Source organism: Lepidochelys olivacea, assembly GCF_965140295.1.
Source record: "Lepidochelys olivacea isolate rLepOli2 genome assembly, chromosome: 11".
Taxonomy (NCBI): domain Eukaryota; kingdom Metazoa; phylum Chordata; order Testudines; family Cheloniidae; genus Lepidochelys; species Lepidochelys olivacea.
The window spans coordinates 37,094,189-37,121,681 of record NC_140421.1 but is presented as its reverse complement, the minus strand read 5'-3'; the positions used below and the strand labels follow the sequence as shown (position 1 = coordinate 37,121,681).

At 39.4% G+C, this 27,493-nt stretch overlaps 1 protein-coding gene and 1 long non-coding RNA gene across 2 annotated transcripts in view; one reads left to right on the top strand and one right to left on the bottom strand.

The window, feature by feature from the left end:
• LOC311528423 (sodium channel protein type 1 subunit alpha-like) overlaps positions 1-27,493 on the top strand; it is a gene marked incomplete at its 5' end in the record, with an annotated part of 180,082 nt that overhangs the window by 13,086 nt on the left and 139,503 nt on the right. The window lies entirely within an intron of this gene.
• On the bottom strand, positions 4,021-23,195 carry LOC311528427. The gene is made up of 3 exons (XR_014713602.1): positions 23,123-23,195; positions 11,466-11,570; positions 4,021-4,094 (listed from the first exon to the last, which is right to left on the bottom strand). It is a non-coding gene; the product is annotated as an uncharacterized lncRNA (long non-coding RNA).

Below are 27,493 nucleotides of genomic sequence, written 5' to 3'. Positions count from 1 at the left end.
GGTAATGCACATTGAAAACCATATCCCAACAATACATACAAAATGATGGAGACTAAATTAGCTGTTACCACTCCAGTAAGATATCTTGGAGTCATTGTGGATAGTTCTCTGAAAACATTCACTCAATATGCAATGGCAGTCAAAAAGCTAGCAGAATGTAAGAACCATTAGGTAAAGGATAGATAATAAGACAAAAACTATCATAAGACCATTATATAAATCCATGGTATGCCCACACCTTGAACACTGCATGCAGTTCCGATCACCCCATCTCAAAAAAAAATATTATGTTACAAATGGAAGAGGTACAGAGAATGGCAACAAAAATGATTAAGGGTATGGAACAGCTTCCATATGAGGAGAGAGAAAAAAGACTGGGACTGTTCTGCTTGGAAAAGAGATGACTAATATGATAGAGGTCTATAAAATCATGACTGGTGTGGATAAAGTGAATAATGAAGTGTTATATACCCCTTTGCATAACACAAGAACCAGGGGTCACCCAATGAAATTAATAGGCAGTAGGTTTAAAACAAACATGACACACAATGTATGGTCGGCCTGTGGAACTCATTGCCAGGGGATGTTATGAAGGCTAAAAGTATAACTGGGTTCAAAAAAAATTATATAAATTCCTGAAGGACAGGTCCATCAATGGCTATTAGCCAAGATGGTCAAGGATGCAACCCCATGCTCTAGGTGTCACTAAGCCTCTGACTGCCAGAAGCTGGGACTGGATGACAGAGGATGGGTCACTTGATAATAGCCCTGTTCTGTTCATTCCCTTTGAAGCATCTGGCATTGGCTGCTGTCAAAAGACAGGATATTGGGCTAGATGGACCATTAGTCTGACCCAATATGGCCATTCTTATGTTCTTATATGTAATTATACACACTTCACCATTACTTAAAGCAGCCGCCACTAGGCTGGAACACAGCAGCACCAAACAAACACACAAAAAGATAATTTGATATCCAAATGAAATTAGTGTCCATCATGGAGAGAAAATATGGCAACTCCTAGACTGTCGTTTTTGTCTCAGTCTTTTGTGTCACTTGCTGTTAAGATTAGCCCTCCTGTGGTAACGATTAATTTACTGAAAGGAACTTTTGCTTACATTATTAACATCTGAACAGAATATTTCCATCATCAGTGGCAGCATTTTGAAGTTCAGAGTCACATAGGCTGTTTGTCCTTCATGTTGTTGAGAAGTTATTTGGCTTATGTTGCTCATCTTTTTGACATGGCTCTTCTCTGCTTAATCTCTCTGCTCACATACTTGCTTAGCCCCACACAGTTGTAGGCTCTCTGCCTCCAGACACCTGTCTTTCTCTCCTCCATCTCCCTGTTGTTCCTTGCTATTATTTCCACATTCATCACACCCAGCAGGGCCAGCTCTAGGCACCAGCAAAACAAGCAGGTGCATGGAGCGGCACATTTCGAGGAGCAGCATTCTGGTGCCGGCCATGCCGCCCCTAGAACTGTGCCCCCACCTACTCCCCTGAGCGTACTGCCGCCGCTGCTCCACTTCTCCCCACTCCCTCCCCGGCTTGCTGCCTGCAAAACAGCTGTTACACGTGGGGCAAGCCTGGGAGGTAGGGAGGAGAAGCTGAGCGGTGGTGCACTCGGGGGAGGCGGCGGTGATGGAGAGGAGGTGAGCTGGGGTGGGGAACAGTTCCTCTACCCCCCCCGTTACTTCCTGTGCTCCCACCCTCACTCACCTCTGCTCCGTCTGCTCCCCTGAACATGCTGCCTCTCTCTCACCTGAGAGGGAGGGGGGAGAAGTGGGGTGCTTAGGGGAGCAGGTGAAACGTAGGTGAGCTAGGGCGGGAGGGTTGCGGGGGGGGGGGAGCTGCAGGAAGCAATGGGAGGGGGAGGAAATGCAGCATGCCCGGAGAAGGAGTCGGGGCCGGGGATTTGGGGAAGGGGCGGAGTTGGGGCGGAGCCAGGGGCGGGGAGGCACAAAAAAGAAGCAGGGGTGGCCAAAATTTTTTTGCTTGGGGCAGCAAAAATCCTAGAGCTGGCCCTGACACCCAGAATCTTCCTTTTGTCCACTTGCACTTTCTGCAATTTCAGACTTCCCTAACCCTCTCTGTGAATTCTGTCTCTACCTCCAAACCATCCACACTCACAGTTCAGCCTTTTAACATCTCACCTCTCTGTTGTTCCAGACTTCGTTTTGTACCCTCATTCTATGCTAATGAACTCCAGTAATAAAATAATAATAGCAGTAATTTACATTTAGAATCACAGAAATGTAGGGCTGAAAGAGTCCTCAAGAAGTCAAGTCCAACGCCCTGCACTGAGGCAGGAGCAAGTAAACCTAGACCATCCCTGACAGGTGTTTATCCAACTTGTTCTTCAAAACCTCCCATGATGGGGATTCCACAACTTCCCTTGGAAGCCTAGTCCAGAGCTTAACTACCCTTATAGTCAGAAAGTTTTTCCTAATATCTAACCTAAATCTCCCCTGCTGCAGAGTAAGCCCATCACTTCTTGTCCTACACTCAGTAAACTCGGAGAACATATTTGAAGACTGATATCAGGTCCCCCCCCAACAGTCTTCTTTTTCTCCAGACTGAACATGCCCAGTTTTTTTATCCTTTCCTCATAGGTCAGGTTTTCTAACCATGTATCATTTTTGTTGCTGTTCTCTGGACTCTCTCCAATTTGTACACATCTTTATCGAAAGTGTGTCACCCAGAATTGGACACAGTACTCCAACTGAGGGCCTCACCAGTGCTGAATAGATTGGTAGAGTTACCTCTCATGTCTTACATACAACATTCCTGTTAATACACTGCAGAATATTAACTTTTTTTGCAAGTGCAACATGTTGTTGACTCTCATTCAATTTGTGATTCGCTATTACATGCAGATCTTTTTCAGCAGTACTATCCCCCTGTTTAGTTATTCCCCATTTTATAGTTGTGCATTTAATTTTTCCTTCCTAAGTGAAGTACTTTGCACTTATCTTTAGTGAATTTCATCTTGTTGAATTCAGATGAATTCTCCAATTTGTCAAGGTCCTTTCGAATGCTAATCCTGTCCTGCAAAGTGCTTTCAATTCCTTCCAATGTTCTAGGCTACTATCTTTCCCTGTTCCCCAACTTCTAAATTTTATATTTTCTGACCAAACACCCATTCACTCATTGCCGAAGCTTCCAAATGCCCATGCTTCTCCATTTCCTCCCTCTTTGTGATAGCAGATTCCCATTACCCCCTTTCCCATTTCCAGGTTTTCATCACTTTCCCTCTCAGCTGTACTCCTGTTCCCACGTATCTTCCTCTCAATCTTTGTATTACCAGGCTCCCACCCTTCTCCTTACTCCTTTACTCTTTGTTCTGCAAGTATCACAACCAGGCAGCCCCTAGCCTATTCTAATTTGGCTGGAGGCAGCAACCCAAATTCCAACTCAGTGTCTGTATTGTAGGCTTTACCCCTTTCTTCTAAAATCTCTCTCTCTCTCTCTCTCTCAAGGTGTTCCACACCTTATCTTTATGTCCCTATGTTCAACTTCTGTCACCCTTCTGCTGCTGGTCCCTCCTACTGTACTTCCAATAGTAGCCAGTGTTATTCACATTATAATAGAATTCCAAATGCACTAGGAGGCACTTCTCTTGGTAAAAAACAACAGATACCAGATGAATACTAGTGAAGGTCATGGAGGGGAATTTAGGAGGATATGTAGAGGTGCTTGTGACTCTATTAGAATGATCCTTTGATTTGATATTGGTCTAAGATGACAAAAGTAAGCTGCAACGATTCTACCTTATAATAGAAATGAGCTAATTCAAGGAAGCTTTCACAAGTTTGGTTATTTGAGTGCATTTTAAACCAATGACATTTGAGTGTGTTCCAAATTTACTCGCACAGAATGCTTCCATCCTCTCAGCCCCAGGACACCATTTTCTCCTTACTCACTGGATAAATGGCGTTTGCTTCAGAGCAAGATCTTTCAATTTCTTTAATACTTGATATTAAACTAGGTTGTTTCTAATGACCATAAATCTGTGTACTGACATGGAATCTCAATGAAGCAGGGGACCTCTCTGGAGAACATGAAGTGGGGTGGTTCTTTCTGTAATGGATCTGGAAGAGAAAGCAGAAAAGAGATATATCAGAGAAATATCAGTAAATAATTAGAGTATAGTATAGCTGAGCATTCTTAGCAATTTTTGTTTTTAAAGCACTCTACTTACGTTAACTGATCGTTATAACACTTCCTCAAAGTATATAGGTATGAGTTAGTCTGTCAGCTAAAGCAAATTATATGTATCAGAATCCATATAATACCCAAAATACACATTCACTTTAAGAACTACCTTTATTAGGATTTTCACAAAGTAAACAATAAATTACTCCATTGCATGTTTTCTGTATTTTATTCCTAGTGTATGTTGCTAAAGTACATATTGCATCACTATGAATGGAGTTATAAACAGCTAAAAGGAAGTCCTAAAGGATTAGCTTATTTTTCTTAATATTTCTTAGATTAAATAGGCCTTATAGGATAAGCATACTGAATACATAAATAGGATAGATGAGAGCATATGGTAAATTAGTTCAAATGTAGCTCAGTGTCAGGAATCTACCTTGCTTTTCATTAAAGACTGTATTTTAAAGTGATACTGTATCTTTAGTGGAGAGTACTATGATAATTCAGAAACTGATTGAACAGAAATGGGAACAGCAGAGCCCTATGATTTCAAGATAATGCACCTTTTGGCAGCAAGGAGAGTCAATCTGATAAATTTATTTTCAGAAAAGGAAGCCTGAAGAAGTCTAAATATAGCACATGAAATACATAGCAATGAACATAGGGATAGAGAACTCAGAGGCCTCCATAATCGCTTCATTAAAAATACTCCACTGAGACGAAGGTTACATAAGAGATTTTCAGAGTTTTCCCTTAATGTTAAAGTGTATACAACTCTAAATGTGAGATGGGGATGTCATTTAGAAACCTACCCTTCATGTAGCTTCATCTTATTCTCAGACTGAATAGAATAGTGCTGGAAATGTGTATGGTCATTCTCTACTACAGGCTGGGCAAAGTTTTAAAGTCTTGATACTATTTTGAAACATACATTTTTACAATGCCAACTTTTTGACAAAATATTCCTAAAGGAGGATGAACATATTCATGTTTAAATGTTATGATTTGTGGCTCAAGGAAAATGGTCCATAAATAGAATTATGTTAGACACTACAAAAGGCTAGATAATAGGCCAAATAAATGAAATGAATAAACTTATGTATTTATTGTGGGGAGAACAAGGCCAACATTTTGGTCTTTGTAAAGTTGTGTTTGGAGGATGGCTCTGAAATTGACAAAAATAAAATTGTGATATTAGCCTTTTCAAACTTGAATAATATTTTTTACCAAAGAAAGTCTTCATTAACATTCAGATATTTAAATTCTTATCTAACCATTTTAAAGAGAACAGGACAGTGGGATCTTGAATTTCCTGTGGTTAGCAATTTAGACTTGGCAAAATTACTTTTGAACTAGCTGGCTGCTTCTAGTTCTCTACTAGTCACTGTTATAAAACACAAGACTGTTGAGATGTAGTACCACATAATATCAAACTCAAGTGAGGAGGCATTTTAGGTTTTACTTGCAGATTATGGACGTACCATGGCAGAAAATGTCTTGTTAAATCAAATGCCAAAGTCACCAGGTTACCAGAAACTTCGGCACATTTTAAGGAAAACCCAGTTATTTTTCATAATTTCCGAATGATACAAACTTGGATTAAAACAGTGCAAATTAGTTTTAAAAAATAATTTTCTATTTAACAATAAAAGTACTTGGTTTTGTTTATTTATAGGCACATGGGGAATGAAGATAAACTACATCCCTAAACACCTAAAAGTGTGTTAGGAAGTGTTACTCTGTAGTAGTCATGTCCTTTCCTATCCAGTCGTGCTTTCCAGGACTGGGGAACTTTGTAAAATTGTACTTAGCCATGTGTTTTGGACAGGTAGTTCTTCTGGGTGTTTTTTTTATGGGCGAGTTAACAAAGTTGAATTGTCAATAGTGTCATATTGAAGAGTAGTGAGGTAGACTTGTGTACCTGAAATGAAGATTTTATGAAAATTTTGCAAGACTGTTTAGCACAAATATTATTTAAAAGAACAAAGGAAGTTTCTAAAGCAGGTAGGAGTAATGAGAACAAGCTAATGACATGCATTAATAGTGTTAGCTTTTTGCTAGTGGAAACATTCCTAGTGGAAACATTTCCTTCATCATTTTAAACACTTCAGAGGAACACTGGTTCTTAGGAGGAGTAAGTGTGTAGTTAATCTACCTTCATAATTATGTTTCACATAATACTTGGCTCTTTTCTATAACATTTTTCATCTCCAATGATTTTACAAACATTAATGAAATAAACCTTGTACCCTGTGAGATAAGTATTACTATTCTTATTTTACAGATGAAGAAACTGAGGCAAGGAGAAGTTAAATGACTTGCCCAAGATCTGTCTGCTTAAAGCATTTCTGATGTGATTATCATATCCAAATGCCAAAGCCACTGAAAGAGTTTTTGGAAGAGCTAGGAATAAAACTGAAATTTTCAGACTCCAAGCCCTAATCTTTAACAGGTTTGTTGCTGGATCTGTGTACAAATAATATTACAATGCAGAACTAATTTAGCTGATCAGTTTCAAAAGCAATATAGACAATTACCACCAAATCAGCATACACCTATCATAATCCCTAAAATATACATATTTACAAATTAGAACCTGTCTGCCTATAAAGAAAACCAAAACAAGTTGATCAAAATACTTTTTTGTTGATCCATTAAAAGTTTGAAAACTTACCTAAAACCAACATTCAAATCAAGTACTTTCCCCACTTAAAATGTTGGTTTTAGGTAAGTTTTCAAACTTTTAATGGATCAATGTAAAAGTATTTTGATCAACTTGTTTTGGTTTTCTTGTATATTTGTAAGAAAAATGTGTCCTTTAAATCCATCAGTAGCTCCATGGAGCTCTTAGTCAAGGATGACTACACTCCATAAGTGGGTGCCAGTTGAGGAATCAAATGACCATGAAGTGAGAAATAATTTCTTCATGATGTTAGGAATAGAGATGAGAGGTTGAGAAGACTAAAGGAATATACATAAGCCTCAATCCAGACTTCTCTACTTTCCAACTCATTTCATGTTGACCAAAAGCCATCAGATGTTAAGAATATTTGGTCACTACTGAATTGGACTTGAAATCATAACTTAAAGGCACATGCACACTTTAGTATGATTATTTTTTTATTGACTGTTGTTACATGTAACACCCAGGATTACTACAACATAAATAGATGTGAGGAAAAACAATTATTCTCTCTGTTTTTTCCTCTGCCTGTATCTGAGCATTTGACAGTACTTTGTGTACAGTCTTCAGTATTTCCCCCATATAGACAGTTTCACCTGTTGTTTGTGTGGGTCTGTCACATAGCAAGAGGGAAGAGAAAATATTTTTAAAAAATTAAGAAAATGGGTTGTGAAACCACAAAAATTGGTAGGGTGGCTCAGGTATAGTTCCTGAAACTACTTTTTGTTGATTTTTTACTTTTAACTTTTAATATAAAAGGCACTGAATCCCATTACTAATACTCTGAGCTAGATCAGACTGCAGTCTTTTAACTGTCAGTAGTGGTATGTTTTTATTACTTTTTAAAAAAGCAAAATGGAAAGAGAGAGTGAAAGAAGAAGAGAGAAAGGAAGGACTAACATCCAGAATGGTTTGCCAGGAGTCGTCTTGGAAGGAGACTGGCTACTCCTCTATTCACTAAAAATTGGTGGGAGTCTAGTGCCTGGTCATCCATGAAAACATCCAAATTCCAGATATGGCAAGTGAGAGATTTCTACCTGGCATGTACTTCTTTTTCGAAACTAGTAACTTTCCAGGCAGTAGGGTCCTTTATTAAATTAATATTACTGTCTGTATGCTGGGAAAACTGCATTATACTGCAAATAACTAGTGCTCTTTGGTTGACATCTGCATTTCATTCTTAAATTTGGGACTTTTTTGATCCCCTTAACACTTGGGAAATTTCTGTGTGTGTTGGAGATGGTGTATGACTGGATGGTGCAGAAAAAGCTTCTGAGAAGCAACAGAGAAATTGAGCAGCCTTTTGTAAGTTTTATTGTGCTGCTGTGTAATAGTGGTGCTGCTTTGTTTGAGGGATGGCGGAGAGGGAGTCCCTTTTTCTCTTTGCTCAAAGCTCTTTCACAGCAGAGTGCCTCAGCAACAAACAACTGAGTCTGCACCTCTGCTACTGGAATTGCAGTTTAGTGAAATACATTCTATGATCTCTTAGACAGTCTGTCTGGTAATCCTGACTTCTGGGTTATGTCCTGCCCAGCAGCTACACAGGCTGCGTTCAAGACTGTCAGACATGGGCAGTGACCTCAGACTTGCCCTTCTGACTTGCCCCTCGAGACGTGTTTCTACATAGCTGTAAAGTTGACTAATCCTGAACTAACATTAAATAAAACTTAATAGCTCTGCTGGGAGCAACTGAAATACGTATTCCTCAAGAGCAAGGAGAGATGAAGTACAGACATATTAATAAGAGAAAGCAAATCATCAGTTAATAAACTATTCTCTTTCTCATGACTGCATGTCTGGCAATGCTGACTTATGGACAGTGGCTAGCATTGAGCTCTAGACAAAAAGGGTGAGAGAAAATATGAACCAGTAGACAATTGTAGAAGTAGGAAACTTTAAAATTTAAAATTTTTGGTAAAGTATTTCTCTATCCAAGCACAGAGCAGCCTCCTGCAGATGAGGATGCCCAATCTGTAGTGTCTTGTAAGACTAATTATTTGAACAAGTTGCAATCTTATGCATTTCTTCTGCCTATATCCCTGGCCTCCCAGCCCAGGAGGCTGATGTGGATATCATAGCATCAGTGTTAATCTCCTAAGGCAATGTTATGTTCTTACCTTAGTAGGAATCTAAAATTCAGGTTCTGGTCCATTTTGGCAATAGTAGTTTCAGGCCTAAAGAAATAAAACTGGCTGTGGGTTAAGGACAAGATTTTTAAAAACAGGAGCCTAAGTTCATATTTAGGCACCTAAATAAATCATGTGCTTTTCAAAAGTGCTGAGTAACCAGCAGCTCCCATTGACCTTAGTGGGAATTCCTCGATGCTCAGCACTTTTGCAAGTTGTCTTTTTATTCTATTTAGATAAATTCCTACAGTTCTCCTGACATCAAATACAAGCCATTTGCTTTCTTTTGTGTGTGAAGGGATGGTGAAAAATGATGTCTGAATAATGTCTTGTGAATGGAAAATTGTGTTTTCCTTCAGGGTGAAATTTAGTGCAATAAGTAGTATCACCATGTCTCTATAACGCTGGATAATGCTCCCAATTCAGATACCTTCCTAAGGAGGTAATTATTATAAGTGAGGCTGCTTTAGGGGATAGAAAATAGAAAGGACACTTGAGGTGTTTAAATGTTGTTTCAGTTAAAGCATGGAGCATAAGATTGCACTTTCTTGTGAAGCATATTTTCATGTCACAGGTTTTAGTAAATTCATTCTTAGAAATCTCTTGCCTTGTGGATGTGCTGCAAATCTTTAGTTCTTATCTGTCTTTACCCTGTTAGCCACAGCTGAAATGTGTAATTTGGAACTTATGCACATCTCAAATTCCAGACTGCTCTGTACAAACTGCAGAATAGAAGTAATGCTAGTGTCTGCATTATCCAGTGAGTTTGCATATTGCTATTATTAGTATTACTATAATACTTAGGAGCCCTAGTCATGGGCCAGGACCCCATTGTGCTGGGTGCCGTACACAAACAGAACAAAAAGAAGGTCCCTTCCCCATTCTAAGCATAAAACAAGGGAGACCATCTGGATACAGACAGATGGAGTACAAGGAAACAATGAGACAGTGTTCGTCAGCATGATAGGTAGTGGTCTCTATATTAGCAATTTAACTCTTGTCAAGTTTTTTGTAGGCACCCCGGAAAAGGAGACTTTGAAGGAGGATAATCAGGTAGCTTTGCAGATGTTTATGGGGAACTCCTCCCAAGTGTGAGGGACAACATGGGAGAAAGCACAAAGTTGCTTGTTTGAAAATTTAACAAATGGGCAATGGAGGCTGTCGTCATGGGCCAGTCAGAGCTGAGATCTTAATAGCAAATGAGAGATGATCGGTAGAGGGGAGATAGGCCATGAAGGGCCTTGAAACTGAAGACAAGCAGCTTCTCTCTATGAGAGAGCACGGGGAGCCAGTGGAGGGATACAAAGAGAGAGAGAGAGAGAACATGGTCAAAGCAACAACATGGTCAAAGCAACAGGTTAGGAAAACTATTCGCAGCAGCACTCTGAATGGATATAAGCGAGGCAAGATTGCAATTGTCAAAGCCAGAGAAAAAGGCTGTTGCAGTAATCAAGATCCAAGATGAGAACCTGGACAAGAGTTCTAGCTTTGTGGGTAAATCGGTTTCTTAGAGATCCATGCACAAAGAATTGTCAAGATTTAGACATAGCCTGAATGTGAGGACCTAGAGAGAGGTCTGACATATGTTACAGAGGTGGATTTTTCTTGGGTCAGCAAATTCCAGCAAATGCATTTGCGGTCTGTTTGAAAAGTGAAATTGACTTTCTTTTCCTCACTAAACTTGGTATTAAAATTCCAAAATGCACCACTAAAATATGCGTTTGTTGGAGACTACTTTGCATCCTGCCATCCTTCTCCTTTTAATAATGGTTTAATATTGTATCTGAGAAGATTCAAAATGCAGGGTTTTTTTAATTACCTTTTGCCATCATTCTATCATTTTATTTCAATTCACTGCAAAGGGGATTGGAGGTGGATGTAGGAAGTCCTTTCTGTACATCTGGGTTGTTTCTTTTAATAAATATATTGTTTACTAGCTGCTTTCTTTGCAAACAGATGCCCCCAGTCAGTTCTCACACATTCTCAGGAATGTAAGACTGGCCTTGAATATGTCTTAAGTTGAACAAATAAGACTCACAAGCAGCAGTAGGGCTGAAATAGGCATATCACCAACTTGGTGTTCATGTGAAAAAATAATGGTGGAGGATTCTTTTATGAATTCCTTTTTGGCTCAACTCAGAAACATAGAAGAAAAAGAAGGCTATAATGAGCCAGGACACCTTCTCTAATCTGCAATCACAGGGAACCATGGAAGATACACACATTTAAACCTAACAGCTATACCTGCTTCATGTTCCAAAGGGTGCCAAAAAATCCCTAAATTTAGGATAAAATTTCTTCCCAGGCCTGTATTTGGCAGTCAGGTAACATATACTGTACGTTACACTATTTTCTAGATAGTTGTGCTAAATCTATTATTTTATATATTACACTTACAAATGCTAGCAATCAGAATATGTATGTAACACAAGTGTCAAACACTATACAACTAGAGAACAAACAAATATTAAATTTGTCTGAATAGCCTATCATACCTTGTGAAGCTCCAGTATAAGGCATGTCCTGTCCTCTGTGGCTTGCAGAAGCTATGAATCTCACTTTTCTTCCAGTGGCACTGGTAAGTAGGAAGCATTCTGATTCTGTAAGGGAAAACAGTGATCACAGAACTTACCATTAATGAACATGCACAAGGTTCATTCTATTGCAATATAAACCTTAATTCCTAAATTAAATGTGGATGTTCAACATTTACTATCATGTACAGTAACAATGTGTAAGAACTATTTATATAGGGCCAGATTTAGATACCCTTCTTCACACCGAGAAGCATCTTACTCGTCAGCATATTACTGACTTCACTAAAGGTACTATTCAATATGAATAAGGGTATCTGAGTCTGGCCCTAAATATGAAATCACACCCAATCTTATTTTCTGTACAGTGTTAGTTACTGGAACCTGACTGATGGGCTCTAGGGATGCTAACAGATTAAGGGGCAAGTTGACCTGCACTATTGCCTCATCATTACTGTCTGTGTTTTGGATACCATGGCTAACTATAGGGGAAGTGATGTGCTGAGTGGAATATGACAGCAGTGTAAATTCAGCATATACTTTAGAGAGGACAATGGGAAGCTTTATGGAAAATGATAATCCATTAAATTGCTCTGTTCGGACAGCTCTGTTCATTTTTGCTTTCCTCTTTGCTTTATTCTGAGATGTGCTACCTCTTCTCACTTCATGCAATTACAAAACCATTCTGGACAAAGCTTTTTTCTTTTTAAAAACTCTTTTCACTTAAATTACCCTGAAGAGTCACTTCACTCTTTTTTCACCCATTGTGAATACTGTAAATTGTGAACACTGTGTTACTTATACTGTATATAAATAAAAGATGGGCTACTCTATAAATAACATATAAACACAATATGCAAGCTCTTTAGTAAGCAGCTATTAATTGATGGACAGCACATATACATTAAAATATTTGATATAATTCACATATAAACTAATAGAAAAATCTTCCTTTCATCAGTATTCCATCCTTTAAGCATCATGACCTACAAAACTGAGAAACACAAGCATGTGTACAAATCAAACTGCATTTCATGAGAAGCATATTGCAATTTCACCAGCTGATATTCCTAACTTGAAAAGAAACTTCATGGGAAGGATTGTGTGGAGTTTGAAAGGGGTAGTTTTAAATTTTTGGAAGCCAAGTTATTTTACTCTAAAAATTACTACAAATATTTAGTTTAGAGAAACAAGAAACAATAGGCCAGCTTTTACTTATTTTCTCTTACTGCCAACTCAGGGATGTGGCTCCCACTAGCCGCTTTATGAACCTTAGGACACACCTTGATTAAGCCCAAGCAAAATAATCACAATTATTAACCATGGAAAATAAAACATTAAACAAAACAACACAAATGACTGAACACAAACTATAAACTGGTTACTTCCATTACAATCTCTTCTGAGCATCTCTCTGTGGGGAGCTTTTAATAGAGCATTTAACACCCTTGAGAATGAACTGCTTCGGGGGGCATTTTTCTCTTGGTAAGTTAAGATCAAAGTTTATTTTTTCCCACAATTATTGTGAATTTTAGTATCTCATTAGGTACTTTAAATTGTTTATGTATGGGCAAAATAATTTAAGGGCATGTGAAGCCTGTCTTGTAATTAATAATAACCTAAACAGTTTATAGTTGGGCAAAGAAGCAGGACGACCAAGGACAAGGTAGGTCTATTACTCTATGAGGAAGGAAAGACAATAACAGAAAACTCAGCAATGACCGAAGAGTTAAATGCCTTTTTTGTTTGTTTTCACTGAAGAGGTTAGCAGTGATCAGATGACTAACATAGTGAACATCAGTGTAAATGGGATCTGAGGCTAAAATAGGTAAAGAAAAATTTAAAATTATTTAGACAAGCTAGATGTCTTTGAGTCAGCAGGGCCTGATGAAATACATCCTAGAATACTTAAGGAACTGTCTGAAGAGACCTCTGAGCCATTAGTGATTATCTCTGAGAACACATGGAGGACGAAAGAGATCCCAGAGGAGTGGAAAAAGAGAAATAAAGTACTGATCTATAAAAGGGGAATAAGGACAATCCAGGGAACCAGTCATCTTAACTTTGGAACCTGGAAAGATAATGGCACAAATAATCAAAGAATCAATTTGTAAGCACCTGGAAGATAATAAGGTGATAAGTAATAGACAATATGGATTTGTCAAGAACGAATCATGTCAAAACCAACCTAATAGCTTTCTTTGACAGGGTAACAAGCCCTGTGGATAGGGGAAGCAGTAGATGTGATATCTCTCAACTTTAGTAAGGCTTTTGATACTGTCTCACATGACCTCATAAGTCAAGTAGGGAGATACAGCCTAGACTAACCTGCTATAAGGTGAGTGCACAACTGGTTGGAAAACTACACTCGGAAAGTAGTTATCACAAAACTTAACTGGTTCACAGTCAAGCTGGAAGGGCATATGGAGTGGCATCTTTCCTGGGTCTGGTTATATTCCATATCTTTATAAATGATTTGGATAATGGTATAGAGAGTACACAGGAAAAGAGAAACTGAGGGGGGACATTCAAGGAGGACAGGAGGAGAAGTAATGGGCTTAAATTTCAATAAGGGAGATTTAGAATGGACATTAGGGAAACGTTCCTAACCATAAAAGGTAATTAAGCACTGGAACAAATTACCGAGGGAGACTGTGGAATCTTCATCGTTGCAGGTTTTTAAGAACAGGTTAGACAAACATTTGTTGGGGATGGTCTAGATAATACTTAGTCGTGCAGTCCCCCTCAGTGAAGGGGAATGGACCAGCTGATCTCGAGGGTCTTTCCAGGACTTCATTTATATGATTCTATGAAGGTAAGCAATCTTAACTATATCCTATGAAATCGAAGAAGATATTTAAATTAGAAGCCTTTTAAGAAGCTGTCTTTAGACAGGCCAGTTACTAATATTAAGAATCTTAAATCCAGTTACATCCTGCTGTCTCTGTGTTTACTAATGTTTAGCCCCTGTCTCCTCTGTAGGAGTGCATGGTCTAACCACTTAGTAATTAACAGGAGAAATTGTTAGTCTTTTAAATTACAACAGCATTTCAGCATCCCAAAAATCATTACAAGAGTTTTAAATCTAATCTCTTGGCAGTGTCTTAGTTAACTTCCTCTCACCAATCCAACCTGAAGTCTTGGAAAGGTTTTCCTTGGGTTGGCTGTTTCTTGAGTCTTCTATTTTTTTTCTTATAGGGGATGTGTATGTGTGGGGGTGTTTTCTTCAGAGTTTGTATACCCTTCTTATTTTCATGAAATTATAGGAAAACACACCTCTTTCAGGCATCTTTAGATTCAAAGATGGTTGCTGTCATCCTTTCAGTGGCTTCATGTCTTTGGGGTTGGTCTTCCTTTATGACACTTTCAGCTCCTGAATATGTAGTCTGTTTAATGAATATGCAACGTTTCTTTAATAGGCTTTGTTCTTGCAGCAGGAAAGCATCAGATAACTTTCAAAGCTCGTTTTAATGCTTTCTTTTTATTCAGTCTATTTGCTGAGATATTCTTTCAGTTTTATAGAGTTTGACAGGAAATGAAATTCTGTGTTCAAAAAGCACAAACGTGCCTGTTCTTTATATAAAAGGTTTTATTTCTCAAAACAGTCTTTCAAAATTAAATAACTTTTAGGAAGTCTTTAGCTTAAGTTGTTGACTCTTGACAATTTTTGGAACAATTATTTTTCTTCCTGAGTTGGGTGAAGGTTTCCTCTAAATCCAAAGGCGTTTGTCATTTCAGCATTTAAGAAATAAACAGAACTTTAAAACATCTTCAACTACACATGTTTTTCTCCAAAGTTGTTAAGAACACAAGCAAGATTTCTTGTAAAACGGTCCGGGTTGGTAGAGTCAACTTTATTGCTGTGTTGATATACCCCACATTCTCTTCAGATGTTTCTTTCTAAAACATGAAGGCTTACAAAGTTTTGTTTTCTTTGTTTGCTTGTCCTTGGGGGAGAGAGAAGTAGAACCATATGGGATTTCCATGCTTAGCTTTAACACTTCGTAAAAATAACTAGCTAAATATATGTATTGTTATATTTCCCAGCATCCTGGCTATAACATTCTTGTAGCTTCATCATGAGGTGCAAACAAGTTGGTAACAACTTAAAAAATTAAGTTATAATTTTATTAATATCATTTTTGAATCAATATTGAGGTATCTCCTCAAACTGGATTCTTCTACATTATGGATCGATTGAATTGTGTACCTGCCTTCACTCTACAGCTAGGAGAAAATTGTTAATGTGCATATATAATATATTACATACAGATCCAGTGAATCCAGCCCACAGTTTCTGCCTAGCCACAAATTATCATAAGGCCCAAACTGAATTAAATACATCAAAACCAGAGAATGGGTCGTAGTCCTGCACAACTGGAGTCAATGGGAGTTTTGACAATGACTTCAGTGGGATCAGGATTTCACCCAATATCCCATAAACAAACATATTTAATATTTGGCTATTTGTGATAAAACTTTGATACATGGACAAAATTAACCATTTTAAAAGTAAGTGAATGTGTCATATACTGGATATTGAATAATTAGGCCTTGGTGACCTGGCTTAATTCAGATTACGGCTGAATACTGCTGCACTTGTCATGTGGCAAGAAGTGGGATTTATTTTTTTAATGTCTCTGAGATGTTAGTTGCCACAAACAGGGAGTTCCCACTCAGACTATTTACAAATATATAAATTCCCCATATAGGTACACATAATCAAAACATTCACACACACGCACACTAAACCATTTTTTTGTTAAATGCAAATTTACATCATATCTAGGCCCAGAACAACATAAGTGCTTCCCCGCCCCAAATCTCAAATTCAGGTATGAGGGGTGTTTCCTGAGGCAAAAGAAGAGAGTCCAGTTTATTCCCTTCATTTCTGTTTTGTGGATTCTTGTGGCAGCCCCCACGGAAAGCAATGCACCTTGCTTCTTGTTTGAGTCTGGATTCTCTGAACTTGTAGTAGATTCTTGGGCTGATTTGTTTGGTAATTATTCTAAAGCAATGGTATCTGTAAGGTCTTTTTAATGGGAGGGTTTTTTCCTTCAGTTTCTTCCCTTCTGTTTCCACAAGCTAATCAGTCCTGTGACAATATCTTATGGTAAACTGTTGAAAATAATCCAGTTGTTATCATCCATAAAGATTTCAGATTTTAGTAAGGAAAAAAATCCATGAGTTTTTCTGAAGCTAACAATCTATGTTCTTGTGTCCCTCTTTATTGGCTGAAACAGCACCATATCTCAAGGAAAGGAGATGTTGCAAGATTTAATTATTCATATTTATCCATTTTTGAATGCTGCTGTTTATTGTTCTGCAAATAGTGAAAAAGTGGATTGATCAACACCTTAATATTAGAAAATACCCACAGAGGCTAGCAAAAAAAATTTTAAATGGAAATTAACGTAAGTATGTTTAGTAGAGTTCTTTATAAACCAAACCTAACTCCAAACACTAGAAAGAAATACTACTGATATAGCTCTCACCATGTCTACCCTGCGTGTGCAGACCTGAAACTCATAGATAAGACTCCTCTTTAAGAAAGGGACTGCACATTTCTTTCTCCTTCAGTCTGTCTTCCACCCTCATTTTCTGAGCATAGAAAAAACAGACACACATTTTGCTCATTGTCTCTATGCCAAGTGGACCCAGCAGAAGGGCTAAAATTTTGGCAAAGCATCTTCGTAGCTCTACTCTTCACTCTCTGCTTCTTGAAAAGACAAGTTAGAATTTATTTGATCTGTGATCCCCATTCACAATTTTTTAAAATAAACCTTATTCTTAATCGATATAAATTGAGTAGTTCTAAATTGTTTGGTGCTCCTTATCTGTATTTGAACATTGTAAAGCCCTATATGAATCTACGGTACTATATAAATATTTAATTAAAATTCCTTTCATGCTTAGATACCATGAGCTATGAAATTACCTTGTTCTTTCTGAGAGTGCTTATGGTTCCCATACCAAAGTTTTGCTTTTTCCTGACTGCACAGCACTACCGTTGGAGTCATTTCCTGACCCATTCATGGTTGCATATTCCATCTAGCATCCTGGTACACTCTTTATTAAAAAGCACAAATTCCTTTGTGTGGCATCATATATATATATATATATATATATATATATATATATATATATACACACACACACTGTAAGCTTGTTTGTACAAACTTTCCATTGTGATGCATATGACTCCTAGGACAGCATTTGCGAAGCTTGTATAAACAATCTTACAGTACATATACAGATGTCAAACAAGAAAATGTGTTCTCTTTAAAAGAGAATGTAACAATGGGTTAGCTAAAATGCTCCTTGGACTGCATTAATTAGCTCTCAGAAGCTGCTAGGGAACATGCTCACCGCAACTCTACACAGTGGGACCTTTGGCCAGCCAGCTGGAAGAAAAGGGATTATTGACCCATAAGAGCTCCCTCTGAAATTGGTGGCAGAGGGGAAGATGTACCTGGATGGAGCAAGGAAGAACAGGAAGTTGTTGGGGGGGCATTGCTCTTGAAGGTGAGTGGAGGGTGTGGTGATATTTATACCTCGGACAGTTCCAGAGAAGCTCTCTCTCACTGAGACTGGGCTGGATACAGCCACCCTCCCACCTATGCAGAAGAGGACTTGGTTTCTTCATGATCCGCTGTGAGTATATCATAGAATCATAGAAGATTAGGGTTGGAAGAGACCTCAGGAGATCATCTAGTCCAATCCTCTGCTCAAAGCAGGACCAACCCCAACTAAATCATCATAGCCAGGGCTTTGTCAAGCTGGGCCTTAAAAACCTCTAAGGAGGAAGATTTCACCACCTCCCTAGGTAACCCATTCTAGTGCTTCACCACTGTTCTAGTGAAATAGTTTTTCCTAATATCCAACCTAGACTTCCCCCACTACAACTTGAGACCATTACTCCTTGTTCTGTCATCTGCCACCACTGAGAACAGCCTAGCTCCATCCTCTTTGGAACCCCCCCTTAAGGTAGTTGAAGGCTGCTATCAAATCCCCCCTCGCTCTTCTCTTCTGCAGACTAAATAAACCCAGTTCCCTCAGCCTCTCCTCATAAGTCATGTGCTCCAGCCCCTTAATAATTTTCATTGCCCTCCACTGGACTCTCTCCAATTTGGCCACATCCTGTCTGTACGCAGTACTCCAGATGTGGCCTCACCAATGCCGATAGAGGAGAATAATCACTTCCCTCAATCTGCTGGCAACACTCCTACTAATACAGCCCAATATGCCGTTAGCCTTCTTGGCAACAAGGGCACACTGTTGATTCATATCCAGTGTCTCATCCACCATAATCCCCAGGTCCTTTTCTGCAGAACTGCCACTTAGCCAGTCAGTCCCTAGTCTGTAGCGATGCATGGGATTCTTCCATCTTAAGTGCAGGACTCTGCACCTGTCCTTGTTGAACCTCATCAAATTTCTTTGGGCCCAATCCTCCAATTTGTCTAGGTCACTCTGGACTCTATCCCTACCCTCCGGCATAACTACCTCTCCCCCCAGTTTAGTGTCATCCATGAACTTGCTGAGAGTGGACTCCATCCCATCATCCAGATCATTAATGAAGATGTTGAACAAAACAGGCCCCAGGACCAACCCCTGGGGCTCTCCGCTTGATACTGGCTGCCAACTAGACATCAAGCCGTTGATCGCTACCTGTTGAGGCCAATGATCTATCCAGCTTTCTATCCACCTTATAGTCCATTCATCCAATCCGTATTTTTTTAACTTGCTGGCAGTAATACTGTGGGAGACCATATCAAAAGCTTTGCTAAAGTCAAGGTATATCATGTCCACCGCTCTCCCCATATCTCATCATAGAAGTCAGTCAGGTTGGTCAGGCATGATTTGCCCTTGGTGAATCTATGTTGACTGTTCCTGATCACCTTCCTTTCCTCCAGGTGCTTCAAAATGGATTCCTTGAGGGCCTGTTCCATGATTTTTCCAGGAACTGAGGTGAGGCTGACCAGTCTGTAGTTCCCCGGATTCTCCTTCTTCCCTTTTTAAAAGATGGGCACTATATTTGCCTTTTTCCAATCATCCAGGACCTTCCCTGATCACCATGAGTTTTCAAAGATAATGCCAATCAGCCAACTCCCTCAGCACCCTTGGATGCATTAAATCCGGACTCATGGACTTGTGCATGGCCACTTTTCTAAATAGTCCTTAACCTGTTCGTTCACTGCTGAGGACTGCTCGCCTTCTCCCCATACTATGTTGCCCAGTGCAGCAGTCTGGGAGCTGACCTTGTCTGTGAAGACCGAGGCAAAAAAAGCATTGAGTACTTCAGCTTTTTCCAGATCATCTGTCACTAGGTTGCCTCCGCATTCAGTAAGGGTCCCACACTTTCCCTGACCACCATCGTTTTGCTAACATATCTGTTGTCAAGGTTCCTCCCCCACTCTGAACGCTAGGGTACAGATGTGGGGACCTGCATGAAAACCTCCTAAGCTTATCTTTACCAGCTTAGGTCAAAAAGTTCCCCAAGTACAAAATATTCCACCCTTTGTCCTTGGATTGGCCGCTACCACCACCAAACAAATACTGGTTACTGGGGAAGAGCTGTTTGGAAACGTCTTTCCCCCCAAATACTTCCCAAAACCTTGCACCCCACTTCCTGGACAAGGTTTGGTAAAAAGCCTCGCCAATTTGCCTAGGTGACTACAGACCCAGACCTTTGGATCTTAAGAACAATGAACAATCCTCCCAACACTTGCACCCCCCCCTTTCCTGAGAAATGTTGGATAAAAAGCCTCACCAATTTGCATGGGTGACCACAGACCCAAACCCTTGGATCTGAGAACAATGAAAAAGCATTCAGTTTTCTTACGAGAAGACTTTTAATAGAAATAGGAGTAAATAGAAGTAAAGAAATCCCCTCTGTAAAATCAGGATAGTAGATACCTTACAGGGTAATTAGATTCAAAACATAGAGAATCCCTCTAGGCAAAACCTTAAGTTACAAAAAAGATACACAGACAGAAATAGTTATTCTATTCAGCACAATTCTTTTCTCAGCCATTTAAAGAAATCATAATCTAACACATACCTAGCTAGATTACTTACTAAAAGTTCTAAGACTCCATTCCTGGTCTATCCCCGGCAAAGGCAGCATAAAGACAGACCCACAGACCCTTTGTTTCTCTCCCTCCTCCCAGCTTTTGAAAGTATCTTGTCTCCTCATTGGTCATTTTGGTCAGGTGCCAGCGAGGTTACCTTTAGCTTCTTAACCCTTTACAGGTGAGAGGAGTTTTCCTCTGGCCAGGAAGGATTTTAAAGGGGTTTACCCTTCCCTTTATATTTATGACACCTGTAGAAACCCTTCTTGTTACCCTTCACATCCCTTGCTAGTTGCAACTCCAATTGTGCTTTGGCCTTCCTGATTACACCCCTGCATGCTCGAGCAATATTTTTATACTCTTATATTGCTGGTGACCCTTTTTCCTTGGGGACTGGGAATGAATTTTTTCCTCACCACCAGATTGACCTTGACGGGATTTGCCTTCCCCACAGCAGGTCAGGGACCTGGGGCAGTGAAGGAGGGAGGTTGGGTTAAAATGTCACAGCTTAGTAACTTAAACAATGTGGCAGCTGTCCAGTGCAGGTACTTCTTACGGAAAGGATGGGGTGATTGGGTAAAATGGATTGGAAGGGGATTTAGAGGAAAGCATCCCATAAAGAAGCTGCGGAAGGAGGATTGGGGCTCCTAATGTCTTGTACAGCAGGGAGCCAACCCCCTTCCTTTCCAGCACCCTTAACCCTTATATACAGAGGAGGGTGGTGGGATTCCAGTAAGGGGCTGGCTGGGACCAGGTTGGGAAGAGGGACAGCTAAAGGCACTCCTCCCAAGTAGGGGGGAAAAATAAAGAAATGATGATGCACTGTACAATTTAGTGTCCGGTATTACTGGATAGTTAGGGGAATAAAGGTCCGACCTATGTAAACCACATCTATTGCCTCCTGTCTGTTTTCAGGTGGGGCTGGACAGTGGTGCCCTACCTTCAGAATCATTGATCACACAATGAGAGTCATTCTGCTGGGATAATACCTCCTTCCTTCTGTTGTTACATAGGTCGGATGTATTGTGAATCAATATCCTGCTTGGGGAGCTTTGGTGGTTGGAGTTCTCTTTCTCCTCTGATAGAACTAGAACTGGCTTTCACTCTAGCGCTCCTGGTAGCATAGTTAAGATTTATGGGAAAGCAATAGATATTCCTCTAATTTGCCTTGGAATTCTGTAAGATATTATTACTGCAAAAACATACAATGTCAAATGCCACAACATATTGCATCTCAATTAGACACACTATATTGCAACATAAAAATGACAAGTTAGACCAAATATTATCTGGTCAGGTAACAACTGTTCTCTCACTCTGCCAATGCCATGGCAAGGGCAGACACAATCACTGAATCAGCACAGACATGATTATATTTGATGATGACAATACTTACACAGCGCTTTTCATGCATAGATCTCAAAATACTTTTTTAAAGTATCATTATTCCCCACTGTGTCCATGGAAAAGTTGACACACACAGAAGTATAGTGACTTGTCCTAAGTCACATGACTCAGGGGTTGAGCTGGGAATAGAACTCTGGTCTCCTGACTCTGTCTGGTTTTGTCTCCACTAGATTATGTTGCCCCTCAATCCTGCAACTAGATCCACAGAGGCAGACTCTGGCACATTGCATACAGCCCAATTATCTGCCTGTGTGGATTAAATTGCAAGAATGGGGCCTGTAAAATTATTTAATAATTTTATCATTTTTTCCAGTCTCCTTAACATAGTTATACTGCAAACTACTTTAGCATGTATAAAGATAATTTTTGTAGATACACCTAATTTAAAGATTTTTTATGTTTGTAGCTCTGTACCATAAGCTGCGGTGTGTTGTTTTCTAAAATGATCCCTAAAAATATAGCTTAAAAAACTGATATCTCTAAACACACACAACAGATTCTATTATTTGTCAAAGTCAAATAATCTTGCTTTTCTGTAGATGATCTCATCTTCAGGAAACTGATTCAGATTCTAAAAGGCTGTAAAATCAGTAGAGAAATACTGTACAAAATACAGAAATTATGTACAAGTACATAGCTATTGCATCTTATCTTTGCAATTAAGGATTTTGTGTTCCACAATCTTTTGAATATTGCATCAAATATTTTTGTTTAACAAAATGTTGGCATATTATAGCCTTCCCTTAGTACTGCTGCTTTTCAACTTTGTTGCCACTCAGTATGTACATTATCTGTAGAAATATTTTATTACCTCTATCCTCTGCATAAAATTAAGTTCAATATTTTGTAACATTCTGTAATGTTGCATATTTAAAACATAAAGTGCATTTGGAAGTAACTATTCTTATTTATATTAATAGGGCACATTTTCCTCTCATTTTTCTTCTGGACCAAAATACATTTAAAAAGATAAAACAAAACGTACTTCATACTTTACACTTACAGTAAATCTAGCTCCATTAAGCTCTGACTGGGTTATTGATTATTTCTTTACATTCAGATCTTTACAGAAATCAAATTTATAACCTGCACAGTTACTGTAGCATTATAACAAAAAGTATTAAATTACTGGAAACTCACCACTATCTGAAAGGAAAAAAAAAGTGAAATCTTTGCTTTAAAATAAGTCAGTGTGGCTAACAGTCTTCATCCAGCAGCTTTCAAATGGCTGTTTCTGTTGATATAACAGTACCCAGGCTCTGCTCATTCTTTGCAAGTCTGGAGCTTTTTACAATAAGGCATTGCCCAAAGGGTGTGGCAGAAGCAGCAGCTGTTGTTGCTGCTACTACTTGTAGTTAACCATTTAATATCATAATTAGGGCTGTCAATTAATCGCAGTTAACTCAGGCGATTAACTCAAAAAAATTAATTGTGATTAAAAAAATTAATTGCGATTAATTGCACTGTTAAACAATAGAATACCAATTGAAATTTTAAAAATATTTCTTTTTTTTCTATATTTTCATATATATTGTAATCTGTGTTGTAATTGAAATCAAAGTGTGTATTATTTTTTATTTAAAATATTTGCACTGTAAAAATTATAAACAAAAAAATAGTATTTTTCAATTCACCTCGTACAAGTACTGTGGCAATCTCTTTGTCATGAAAGTGCAACTTACAAATGTAGATTTTTTTTGTTACATAACTGCACTCAAAAACAAAACAATGTAAAACTTCAGAGCCTACAAGTCCACTCAGTCCTACTTCTTGTTCAGCCAGCCGTTAAGACAATCATTAAGACAAACAAGTTTGTCTACATTTGCAGGAGATAATGCTGCCCTCTTCTTATTTACAATGTCACCAGAAAGTGAGAACAGGCATTTGCATGGCATTTTTGTAGCATACCATGATATCTAAGTGTCAGATATGCTAAACATTTGTATGCCCCTTCAGGCTTCAGCCACCATTCCAGAGGACATGCTTCCATGCTGATGATGCTCATTAAAAAAAAATGTGTTAATTAAATTTGTGACTGAACTCCTTGGGGGAGAAGTGTATGTCCCCTGCTCTGTTTTACCTGTACTCTGCCATATATTTCATGTTATAGCAATCTCGGATAATGAACCAGCACGTGTTGTTCATTTTAAGAATACTTTCACTGCAGATTTCACAAAACACAAAGAAGGTTCCAATGTGATATTTCTAAAGATAGCTACAGCACTCAACCCAAGGTTTAATAGTCTGATGTGCCTTCCAAAATACGAGAGGGACGAAGTGTGGAGCATGCTTTCAGAAGTCTTAAAAAAGCAACACTCCGATGTGGAAACTACAGAACCCGAACCACCAAAAAAGAAAATCAGCCTTCTGCTGGTGGCATCTGACTCAGATAATGAAAATGAACATGCATCGGTCCGCACTGCTTTGGATTGTTATCAAGCAGAACCTGTCATCAGCATGGACACATGTCCCCTGGAATTGTCATTGAAGTATGAAGGGACATACAACTCTTTTGTGTATGTGACACACAAATATCTTGTGATGCTGGCCATAAGAGTGCCATGAGAATGGTTGTTCTCACTTTCAGGTGACATTGTAAACAAGAAGCGGGCAGCATTATCGCCTGCAAAAGTAAACAAACTTGTATGTCTGAGCGATTGGCTGAACAAGAAGTAGGACTGAGTGGACTTTCAGGCTTTAAAATTTTACATTGTTTTATTTTTGAATACAGTTATTTTTGTGCATAATTCTAGATTTGTAAGTTCAATTTTCACGATAAAGAGATTGCACTACAGTACTTGTATAAGGTGAATTGAAAAATATGATTTCTTTTGGTTTTTACAGTGCAAATACTTGTAATCAAAAATAAATGTAAAGCGAGCCCTGTACACTTTGTATTCTGTGTTGTAAGTGAAAACAATATATTTGAAAATGTAGAAAACATTAATATTTAGAAAACATAAATATTTAAAGAAACGATATTCTATTATTGTTTAACAGTGCGATTAATCGCAATTAATTTTTTTAAGCGCATGATTAATTTGTTTAATCACTTGACAGCCCTATCATAATCTAATTTAGTGCTTCTAAGAATATTCCAGGAAGACCTTACAGGCTTTTCTTTTCCTTTTATACAATGAAAATTGTCAGTACAGGTTAGATTATAAAATGGTTAGAAAAGCTAACGAGACTTTGGCTGGACCATGAAACAGTTGGACAGTTGCAGGATTTTGCCATTTGACACATTAGCACCTTCATTCAAGGTTATGTCTACACTTGGAGCTACAGGTGATTCCCTGCTTGAGTACTCATACTCTGACTGGCTATTGTTGAGTGCTAAAAATAGCAATGTAGCCACGGTAGCATGGGCTAGCTGCCCCAAGTACTCATGCGGTATGGGTGGGCTTGTACTTGGGCAGCCACTCACCACTGCCCATGCTACTCTACAACTCTTAGTGTATTAGCTTGATTAGAGCCAGTGCAACTATGTCTACATGGGCTGGGAATCATACCCCAGTGCTAAAAGTAGATGTAGCCTAGAATCTTAGTGCTTCACAAGCATCAATAAATTAATGTTCCCCTACCTCTTTTCTCTGACTGTCCCCCTGTGAAGACTGCAGCTCCCTGTGGCAACAGACCAGGGAAAACATTGAGAATCCTTCCAGGCCCTACAGGGAGTGCAGGTCTACAACAGTCTCCTTGAGTTCAACAGCCTTTTTCCCGGTAGCTTGTGGTTACTGCTATCCTGTGCTCTGTTTCTGCAACAAGGCTACCTGGGCAAGGAAGTGCCTTCTCCTCAAGGCCTCCAACAGCTTCCTTCAGGTACCGCCCCTGCAACTCCCATTGGCCACGGTTCTCGGAGTCAACGCTCGGAGGGGGGTGGGGGGGAGGCAGCATGCAGAGATTCCCTGGCTGTTGCTGTGCGTAGGAGACAGACGGTCGTTTCCAGGAGCCACGCAGAGCCTGGGAGTCTGTCTTAGCCCCGTTACGCCGCCCATCAGACTTTTAGCAGCCTATTAAAATCTCCTGGATGGCTTTTAATAGCCGCTGGGAGATTGAGGCCAATTCCGGGAGATGCCTGGCCAATCCGGGAGGGTTAGCAACCTTAGTCCCAGGCTGTGTGTTGCGGCCCAACCTCTTACTCCCCACCAGCACCAGCGGGGGTCCTGGGTCACGCACTGCGGTCCATCCCCGTCCCTCCAGCACCAACGGGGGTTGTGAGCCATGGCCCTATCTGCCCCCAGCATCAGTGGGGGTCCCGGGCTACCCCCCATCCAGAGCCCTCAGCCCCCAAGCCCAAATTTTAGTTAGGGGTATGTAGTAAAAGTCATGGACAGGTCACGGGCCGTGAATTTTTGTTTACTGCCTGTAACCTGTCCATGACTTTTACTGAAAATACCCGTGACTAAAACGCATCCTTATTCATAATTGACTCTATGGAACTTATTGGCTACATCATCCTTCTGTATATCAACGTGCAGAACATAACAATATTTTCTGTATTTACAATTCTGTATTTTAATATAAATCTGAATATATTACTGGTTTTTACAATGACATGACTCTCTAACATTGGGTGGGTGGAGAAAGAAATCTGCTAACAAATGTATGTTCCCAGTCCCACTCACTTTAAAGTTTTTGCAGACATGCACATCAATAATGACTAGTGTATGCATTGCCTTCTTATTCCTGTTACTGTTTTGGTTTCTGCTCCCTGAACTTGGTGATCCTGTTCTTGTTTCTTTGCTGGGGGGAAAGGCTATGTGTGTGTGCATAGCATGGGGTGTGTGCAGTTATTTGGGGCCTGCTGCTACACGTCTGCTGTTCAGACTTATTATGTTTTATTGAGATTGTTCCTGAACTAAGTGGTTTATTGTAATTATATGTTTTGATTGGTCACCTACCTGCATGTGTTGCTTTTTTTTGTGTGTGTTGTGGGATTAGCGTTCTGGGGTATAGCGTGACATTATGGCAATGAGTGCTTCTAGTCTACAACCCATGCTGCCTACACTTGCTTCGTCTGTTGACTAGCAATACTTTATTCAGAATTTTCACAACTATGTGCAAATCTCTAATGCTGCGAGGTTACCCTTGCTGCAGAACTGCTTAGGCCATGATGGCATTGATATTTATGATGGATTCCTGGAGCTCAAGTCCTTCTTTGATTCAGCTGTGGAGAGCCTCAACTAGTATTCTGGCACTGAAGATTCTGTTCTGTTAAAGAGGAAAACCTAGTTTGAAGCTCACCAGCAGCCCAACGAAACTGTATGTGAGTTTGCATTTCATTTGTGGCGGGTGGCCCAGGACTGTGAATTTGGGAATATTATGATGATCATGCTCAGGGATATTTTTGTGATTGGTGTACTGTAGCCAGTGACCAGCTGGGCAAATGATACTAGCTGAAGATGCTAGATTGCTAACTTTTGATGCTGTGGTTGCTAAGAGCGAGGGGGTTGAAAGGGCTGCTATGTCTCAGGCTGCCGCTACCTTTGCATCTGCACTTAAACTGTC